Source organism: Helianthus annuus, chromosome 2, assembly GCF_002127325.2.
Source record: "Helianthus annuus cultivar XRQ/B chromosome 2, HanXRQr2.0-SUNRISE, whole genome shotgun sequence".
In the NCBI taxonomy this organism is placed as follows: Eukaryota; Viridiplantae; Streptophyta; class Magnoliopsida; order Asterales; family Asteraceae; genus Helianthus; species Helianthus annuus.
The window spans coordinates 52,517,445-52,526,053 of NC_035434.2; the positions used below are offsets into that span (position 1 = coordinate 52,517,445).

At 43.1% G+C, this 8,609-nt stretch overlaps 1 non-coding gene across 1 annotated transcript; it reads left to right on the forward strand.

The window, feature by feature from the left end:
* Positions 1-8,202: 8,202 nt before the first annotated feature.
* LOC118489995 lies at positions 8,203-8,308 on the forward strand. Its single transcript, XR_004888006.1, has one exon. It is a non-coding gene; the product is annotated as a small nucleolar RNA R71 (small nucleolar RNA).
* Positions 8,309-8,609: the final 301 nt, after the last annotated feature.

Consider the following 8,609-nt stretch of genomic DNA (forward strand, 5'->3'; position numbering starts at 1 on the left):
GGCTTAAGATTTTTCAAAAATCTTCAAAAAAATTCCCCCATCCCCACACTTGGGATACATTGTCCCCAATGTATGGCTTTGGGAGGTTTTGATCACTACCTCAATCAACATCCACGAAAAGCTTTTCATCTCAAACCTCAAATTTCTTTTTGTATTTTTTTATATTTTATATTTTTTTTTATGTTTTTCATTTTAAACACAACACCACCAACCAACCACCAACCCAATAATCAACCACATGATCAATCACCACCCATCCTCCCAACCACAATCAACATAAACCAACAAACATATACAAACTATACAAAAGAGAGAATACCACCTGATCAATAGTAGCGCGGTCCTGGGGGCCCAAAGATGGACGACATCATATCGTTCCATTCTCCAAACCCGAACGAGCCGCTACTGCTTCCCTCTTGTTGTTGTGGTCCCTCTTGCCGTCTTGGATCAAGCCACTGAGAATGGTGGAGTGGTGGAGTCGGATAAGAAATGCTACCATCATAAGGCGGCAATGAAGCATAGTCCACATGTTGTGGATCTTCAACCACCGGCCTTCCGGCATGCCAATCCGCATGCATCCGCCTCATTTGATCATCATGATATCTGTTATTAGCATCCACCTCTCGAGAGTATGCGTGGGTCCGGTGCCATGATTCATTGCGGTCGAAGCTATGTTTAAGCGCCCGCTCAATACTAGCGCTATTCCGCGTGCCTTGATCAAATAACGACCTCTCCGGACCCGACCAAGTATCAAAGATGGCCGCCGGCGGGCGTTGGCTCTCGATCACCTCCTGCATTGAACCACTATAAGCCCACCCCGGCTCATACGGTTGCTGCGCGTAGTCGTAGAACGTACCACCATGACCACCATGAAAAACCCCAAAACCAACATTTGCACCACCCTGTGGCTCGTCTGCGTAATCATCATCCCCACTCGGAATCAACTCTTCATCGCTTTCAGGTTCATCCGGTTCTCCCGGTAACAACTCCCTTGCACCCAATTTCAACGCCCTCCACCGTTGACCTTCCGATTTCAGCTTGTGATAACGTTCAGACGAAGTATACGTCCAAACATTTCCCAACCTATCCAAAGTAAAAGGCAGGTGCCTTTTCGTTAAACCGCGGTCTTCAGATGTGAGTGCCTTCTGCTGTTTCATTAAACCCGTTATGATGCGACAGTACGGGACAATGTCTCTCCCGTATTTGTTCCGGCATATCCACAAATGGTGCATAATCAGGTAGCGTATTGGAAAGCGTGGGGATCCATGCATCAATGAATACAGAACAGGTATCTCTGGAAACCTCACCTGTTCCTTATCCCCTCTTCTTGGGATGACATTAAGCAAACAGATCGTATGCAATAGCTTGGCTTCTATCTTCAGATTTTTTCGGTATAACACGCCACCATACCTACCGGGCAAAAACAAATCCGCTAACATGCTGTTCCATGTCACGTGCTTCTCGGGTTTGAGCAATAAATCATCAAGCGTGGGAATCATGTACTCCCTAGCTGGAAGACTATCATATTTTCCCAACTTCTTCAACGTATCGAATGACATTTCAACTGGTACCCCATGTACCATCCCAACCAACTTCATTTGTGATGGCCTGTGGAAGTTGTGACATTTAAGTGTTGCCATCCACTCCTGAATCTCAGTCAAAAACAAATTGCTCTTATCTTTATCAAAACACTTAAGTGCTCCTTCCCAACCCAAAGCACGGAACTTATCAGACACCCCGAACTGGCCAAACTGGGGTTCATCAACCTCTTTTTCACAGATAAACGCGGCTGCTTTATTTTTTAACTTGTTCATGCAGTCGTTATACAGGGTTGGCTGCCAGATTTCGGGTTGGTCATCCAACGACCCCGAATTCCACACCGGTTTATCACTTGGGTCTAACTGCATCTCTTCTTCTTCCTCGCTTTCGCTTTCACTAACCCTACCCATATATTGCCTCTTCTTTGATGGTTGCTCCTTTTCCTTGCCCTTGCCTCTTGATGAGGATGAACTTGAACCCGGCTTTTCCTTTGTCTTTGCCATTTCCTACACACATGAAGAAACAACAAAACAAACACAAAAATTAAACACTCTCTTCACACATCATCCCCACACTTGCTTGTTGCCATGATTGTAGATGTTAGTGAACCCAAAATGTATCAAGAATTTTTCAAAAATTGGGCATGGTGTCTCTACAATGTAGAGCATCCCAAAAGTTCACTACTTTAAAAACAATTCATACATCTACAACCATTAACCATGTGCAATAACCAATTCCATACTCATATCCTAACAACAAGCAAGTGGGCAAGAACATATAACCTAAATCACCTCGTTTTTCACAATGCATCACCATAATATAGCAAAATAAGTGTTCATACCTTGTTTCAAGATGAAAGGATGCTTGTGAAACTAAAAATCCCAAAACCCCCAAATTATCTCAACCTAGGGTTTTGCACTTTGACCCCAAAATCGCGTTTTCTCTGGATTTCCTCCTCACAATCACAAAGCTTGTGAAAAATTAGTCGATTTAGACCAAAACCTCACTTGATTTGGGCAAGGATTGAAGATTTTATGAAAGAAAGAAGATGGAAGAAGAAGAGGGATGTGGGTTCTTAGAGAAGAAGAATGTGGTGAAAAAGTGAAGAGAAAATGGATGGATAGGGGTTGATGCACGTGACTAGGTCTGTTTGTTTTCGCTTTTTGTTAGTTTTTTTTTTTTTTTATGTATATACGGAATCCCTGCCGACGGAAACAAATTTATCGCGTACCGTAATTTACGGTCTCACCGTAAATTACGGTGAGACCTGAATGTCTTTTCTTGCACCGTAACTCAGGGGAGAAATACCGTAAACCCCAAGAATTTTCACCTTCCACCGTAAATTACGGCCTTACCGTAATTTACGGTAATCGCTGGACTGAAATTCTCACCGTAACACAGGAGGTTCACACCATAAAAATCCAAAAATTTTTAACACCCACCGTAAATTACGGCTCCACCGTAATTTACGGTGGACACTGGGCATCCATTTTTTGATAAAACTTGAAGTTTATGTGACCAATTTTTTAGATTTTTTTTTTTTTTTAAATTTTTCGATTTTTTTATGTTTTTTTAATTATTTCAAAAACTTGGAAAAAATCACCCTACCCCCTCAAAAATCCCGTGTTGTCCTCAACACGATGTAAGAGCAATTCGCGACCCGAACTTCCCCACACTTGTTTCGAACACGGACTTCGAAAAGCTATGGCAATTGTGCAACTATACAAACAAAATAAAACGAAACTACTATGTACACTACCACCAAACCTGGGCCTTTTATGGTTGTTCCTCCTCGACCGGGCGTAAGATGTAGCCCGCTTTGTCAAGCTCCAAGTTGTTGATGTCATTGCCATCCAAATACGGCTTTAACCGGTGACCGTTCACCGTTTGTTGTTTTAATGTTCGCTCATCTTGAATGTCAACATCTCCGAACCTTCCCACTCGTCGGACAACGTAAGGGCCCATCCACTTGCTCTTGAGTTTTCCCGCGAACATTTTCAACCTTAAATTGTATAACCACACTTTTTGACCCACTTCAAAGTTCTTCTTCTTTATCTTCGCATCATGAACTTTTTTCAGTTTGTCTTTGTATGCGGATGCACACTCATACGCTTGGTCCCTTATCTCCTCAATTTCATTCAGTTGAAGCTTCCTCGCCCGACCCGCTTCATCATAGTCCGCATTCACTGTTTTAATTGCCCAATATGCCCTATGTGCCAACTCCATAGGCAAATGACATCCTTTCCCGTAAACCATTCGATACGGAGTGGTATCAAGTGGGGTTTTGAAAGCCGTGCGATATGCCCACAATGCGTCATCAAGCTTGCTTGACCAATCTTTCCTATCCGTTCTAACCGTCTTCATTAAAATTTCTTTGATTTGCCGGTTAGATACCTCCACTTGACCACTCGTTTGCGGGTGGTACGGTGTAGCCACACGGTGATTCACACTATATCTTTTTAGCAACTTTCCAAAATTGAAATTTTTGAAATGCGAACCACCATCACTGATTATCACCCGAGGTACACCGAAACGAGAAAAAATGTTGGATTGCACAAACTTACATACAACGGAATGATCGTTGGTCCTTGTGGCAATAGCTTCAATCCATTTCGACACATAATCAACCGCAACCAATATGTATAAAAACCCATTTGAGTTTGGGAAAGGACCCATGAAGTCTATTCCCCAAACATCAAATACCTCCACTACCAAAATTGGTTGCAACGGCATTTCATCACGTTTCGAAATGCTTCCCATTCTTTGACAATTGATGCAATTTCGGGCATACTCACGAGCATCCTTGAAAATCGTGGGCCAATAAAACCCACTCGATAACACCCGATAGCCTGTCTTATTCCCACTAAAATGGCCCCCACATGCGGATGAATGAGCATGGGTCAATATCTCTAAAACTTCAGTTTCGGGAACACATCTTCTTATCACTTGGTCGGCCCCAATTTTGAATAAGTCGGGTTCGTCCCATATATATTGCTTCACTTGACTAGAAAACTGTTGTCGTCTCTTCTTAGTCCAATGATTTGGGATCGCACCTTTGGCCAAATAGTTAACGTAATGAGCATACCAAGGGGCAACATAAGTAGAAACGGCCAACAATTGTTCATCGGGGAACCGTTCATTGATTTCACTTGCATTATCTACACCTTCCAACGGGATTCGGGACAAATGATCCGCAACAACATTCTCGCTTCCTTTCTTGTCTCGGATCTCTAGATCAAATTCTTGCAACAATAAAACCCACCGAATCAAACGCGGCTTCGCATCCTTTTTCTCCATTAAATACCGAACCGCACTATGATCGGAATAAACTACTACCTTGCTTCCCCAAATATATGAGCGAAACTTATCCAAAGCGTACACCACTGCTAGTAATTCCTTCTCGGTTGTGGTGTAGTTAAGTTGCGCTTCGGATAAAGTTTTGCTTGCATAGTATATAACCACCGGCTTCTTGTCAACCCGTTGACCCAAAACTGCACCAATAGTGGTATCGCTTGCATCACACATTATCTCGAACGGCTTTGACCAGTCAGGTGGTTGCAAGATAGGCGCCTTGACCAAGTGTTCCTTCAAAACATTAAAAGCTTGCATGCACTCATTAGTAAAGTCGAATGGGACATCTTTTAATAACAAATTGCATAAGGGTTTGGTGATAACACTAAAACCCTTAATGAAACGTCGATAAAAACCCGCGTGTCCCAAGAATGACCGTACACCCTTAACATTTTTAGGAGGTGGCAATGATGAAATTACCCGTATCTTTGCCTTATCCACCTCCATCCCTCTTTCCGAAATCACATGTCCCAACACAATGCCCTCTTGCACCATGAAATGACTTTTCTCCCAACTTAGCACTAAATTTTTCTCAACGCACCTTTTCAAAACCTTTTGCAATTCGTTGAGACAAGCATCAAAAGTAGTGCCAAAAATGGAGAAATCATCCATGAATACTTCGAGCGACTCTCCAACCATGTCCGAGAAAATACTCATCATACATCGTTGAAAAGTTGCCGGAGCATTACACAAACCAAATGGCATTCGCCTAAAGGCAAAGGTGCCATATGGACATGTGAAGGTGGTCTTGTGTTGGTCATCCGGGTGTATGGCAATTTGATTATAACCCGAATACCCATCTAAGAAGCAATAATATTTTTGACCCGACAATTTTTCAATAATTTGGTCAATAAAAGGTAGCGGGAAATGGTCCTTAGCAGTGGCGGCATTCAATTTTCGGTAGTCAATACACACCCGCCATCCGGTAACCAGTCGGGTGGCAATTTGTTCACCACTTTCATCCTTGACTACTTGAATGCCGGCCTTCTTAGGCACAACTTGGGTGGGACTCACCCAAGCACTATCCGAAATCGGATAGATGATTCCCGCATCCAACCACTTAATTACCTCTTTTTTTACTACCTCCCTTAGGTTCGGGTTCAACCGCCTTTGAGCTTCTCGTGTCGGTTTGGCATCCTCGGTTGTGATAATTTTATGCATGACGATGGATGGACTAATTCCTTTGAGATCGGCAATCGTCCATCCAATAGCACCCTTGTTCGCTTTTAACACCTCCATCAACGCTTGCTCTTGTGCCACTTCCAAATTAGAGGCAATAATGACCGGCAAAGTGTCATTATCCCCTAAAAATACGTACTTCAAGTGGCCCGGCAAGTCCTTGAGCTCTAGCTTTGGTGGTTCCTCCAACGATGGTTTTGACCCGAATCGATTTCCACCGGTAGACCCTCGAATTGGTGGGTCCATGGTGGTCTACCTTCTTTCATTGCCATAACATCTTGTGCTTCCTCTTCAACCCGTAATGCATAAGCATGTACCTGTTCAGAAAAGTCACACAGGCAAATATCCAAACCATCCTCCTCATACTCATGCGGGTTGCATCCATCTACTATGTCTGCCATGAAACACTCATCAACACCGTTAGCATTAGAATTGTTAGTAAAAACATTCAAACGCATTTTTCGATTTCCAAATGCCATATCAACTGTACCAAATCTACAATCGATAATAGCATGTGCGGTGCTTAAAAATGGCCGACCCAAAATTATGTTTTGTTGTTGTTTAGGGTCCGCCGATGAGTAGTCCAAAACTAAGAAGTCCACCGGGTAATAAAACTCATCAATTTTAACAATAACATTTTGAACCATACCCCGAGGCAACTTATGAGACAAATCGGCCAAAACAACCGTCGTCTCCACCCTTGCTAATGGACCAAAGTCATATTGGTCGTATAAGCCCCCCGGTAAAATGCTAACTCCGGCTCCCAGATCTAGCAACGCCTTAGCCATTTGAAAATTACCCACTTGTACATTAATCAATGGCGTGCCCGGATCTTGGAGCTTAGGAGGAAGCTCCCCATTCAACACCGCACTCACTTGCCCGGTTAAATCTACCCGCTTAGGCACTTTTTTCTTGTTTTGCCTTTTTTGTGTACATAATTCTTTTAAGAATTTTGCATAAGCAGGAACTTGTTTTATTGCATCAAGGAGTGGGAGATTTATTTTAACTTGTTTGAACATATCCCACATTTCCTCTTTTTGAGGACCCCTTGACACAATAAAATTTTTCTTTCCCGGGTCAAGTAAAGCCGATGGGAATGGGACTTGACTCGGTTCACCCTCAATTGTTTCATTCTTTTCACCTTCACCCAAACCCGTTTTTTTATTAATTGGTTCTTTTGGTTTAACCGGTGAAAGTTCATCATCACTTTCCATTCCCGTGATATCCTCAACCACCCCCTCGACCAATTCGGGTGACAAATTGGCCTTAAACTCTTTCCCACTTCTTAGAACACTAACATGGTTAATATTAACATTACCTCGTGACGAACTATGTGAAGGGTTTACCTTAGTGTCGCTTGGAAGTTGACCCTTACCTTTCTTTAGTTCCGCCACATCGGTTGCTAATTGCCCCATTTGAGTCGTTAGTGACTGGATGCTTTTATCACGAACCTCGTCTTTTTGCATTCGCACTTCGTCTAGTTGGTTCCGTTTTTGCATCTCCATTTGCATGCTCTTTAGCATCTCCATCACCTCGTTTCCACCCGAAAGTGCCCCTTGTTCTTGACCCGTTTGGTATTGTTTTTGATACCCTTGGTTATTCCCGCCTCGGTACCCACCTTGATTATTGTAAGATGGCCGTGAACCAAAATTGCCTTGGCTACCTTGGAAATTCGGGTTCGCTTGATTTGACGGGTTCCCATATCTAAAGTTCGGATGGTTTCTCAATCCGGGGTGGTAGGTGTTGGAATTCATGTTGTTGTAATTCCTACCACCTCCTCCTTGACCTTGACCTTGAACCGCATTGACTTCCTCGTATTGCCCTTCCAACATTCCTTGGCAATTTTCAGCCGCATGACCTATTTCATTACACAAAGCACACACATTATATATTTGGTTAGTGGTTTGAACATTACCATCATCTATGGCGTGCACTTGTGGTCGATTAGTGGTTGGTCGGGCTCTCCTTGAAGCTTGGGCCTTCCTTTTTGATGTAGTTGCCATGCTTTCCAAAAACTCCCAATCTTCATTCTCATAATTCGTTCCAAACGTCCCTCCGGTGATAGACATTAGATCACGTGCGTCTTCGGCACTCAACCCCTCATGAAACGCGTTCATCAATTCCCATAACTCAATTCCATGATGAGGGCAGTTTTTAATCATCATGTTAAAACGCTCAAACGCCTCATGGAACATCTCACCGTGTTGTTGTTGAAAGCTTCTCAATCCCTTCCGCGCATCATTGGTCTTTTGGGCGGTGTAGAATTCATCCAAAAAGGTTTGTTGCATCTCCCCCCATGTATATATTGATGCCGAAGGCAAAGTGTAGAACCACTTCTTTGCCTTATCCTCCAAAGAAAACTGAAATAAGACTAACTTGACTTCATCGGCCGAAAAACCTTGACTCCCAAAAGTGTTGCAAATTGAGTCATAGGCCTCTAGATGGAAATACGACTCCTCCGTTGCTAACCCTTTATACTTCGGTAAACTTTGCAACGAGTTTGTTCTTACTTCAAAAGTTCTCCCTTGGTTGTTGTGAGG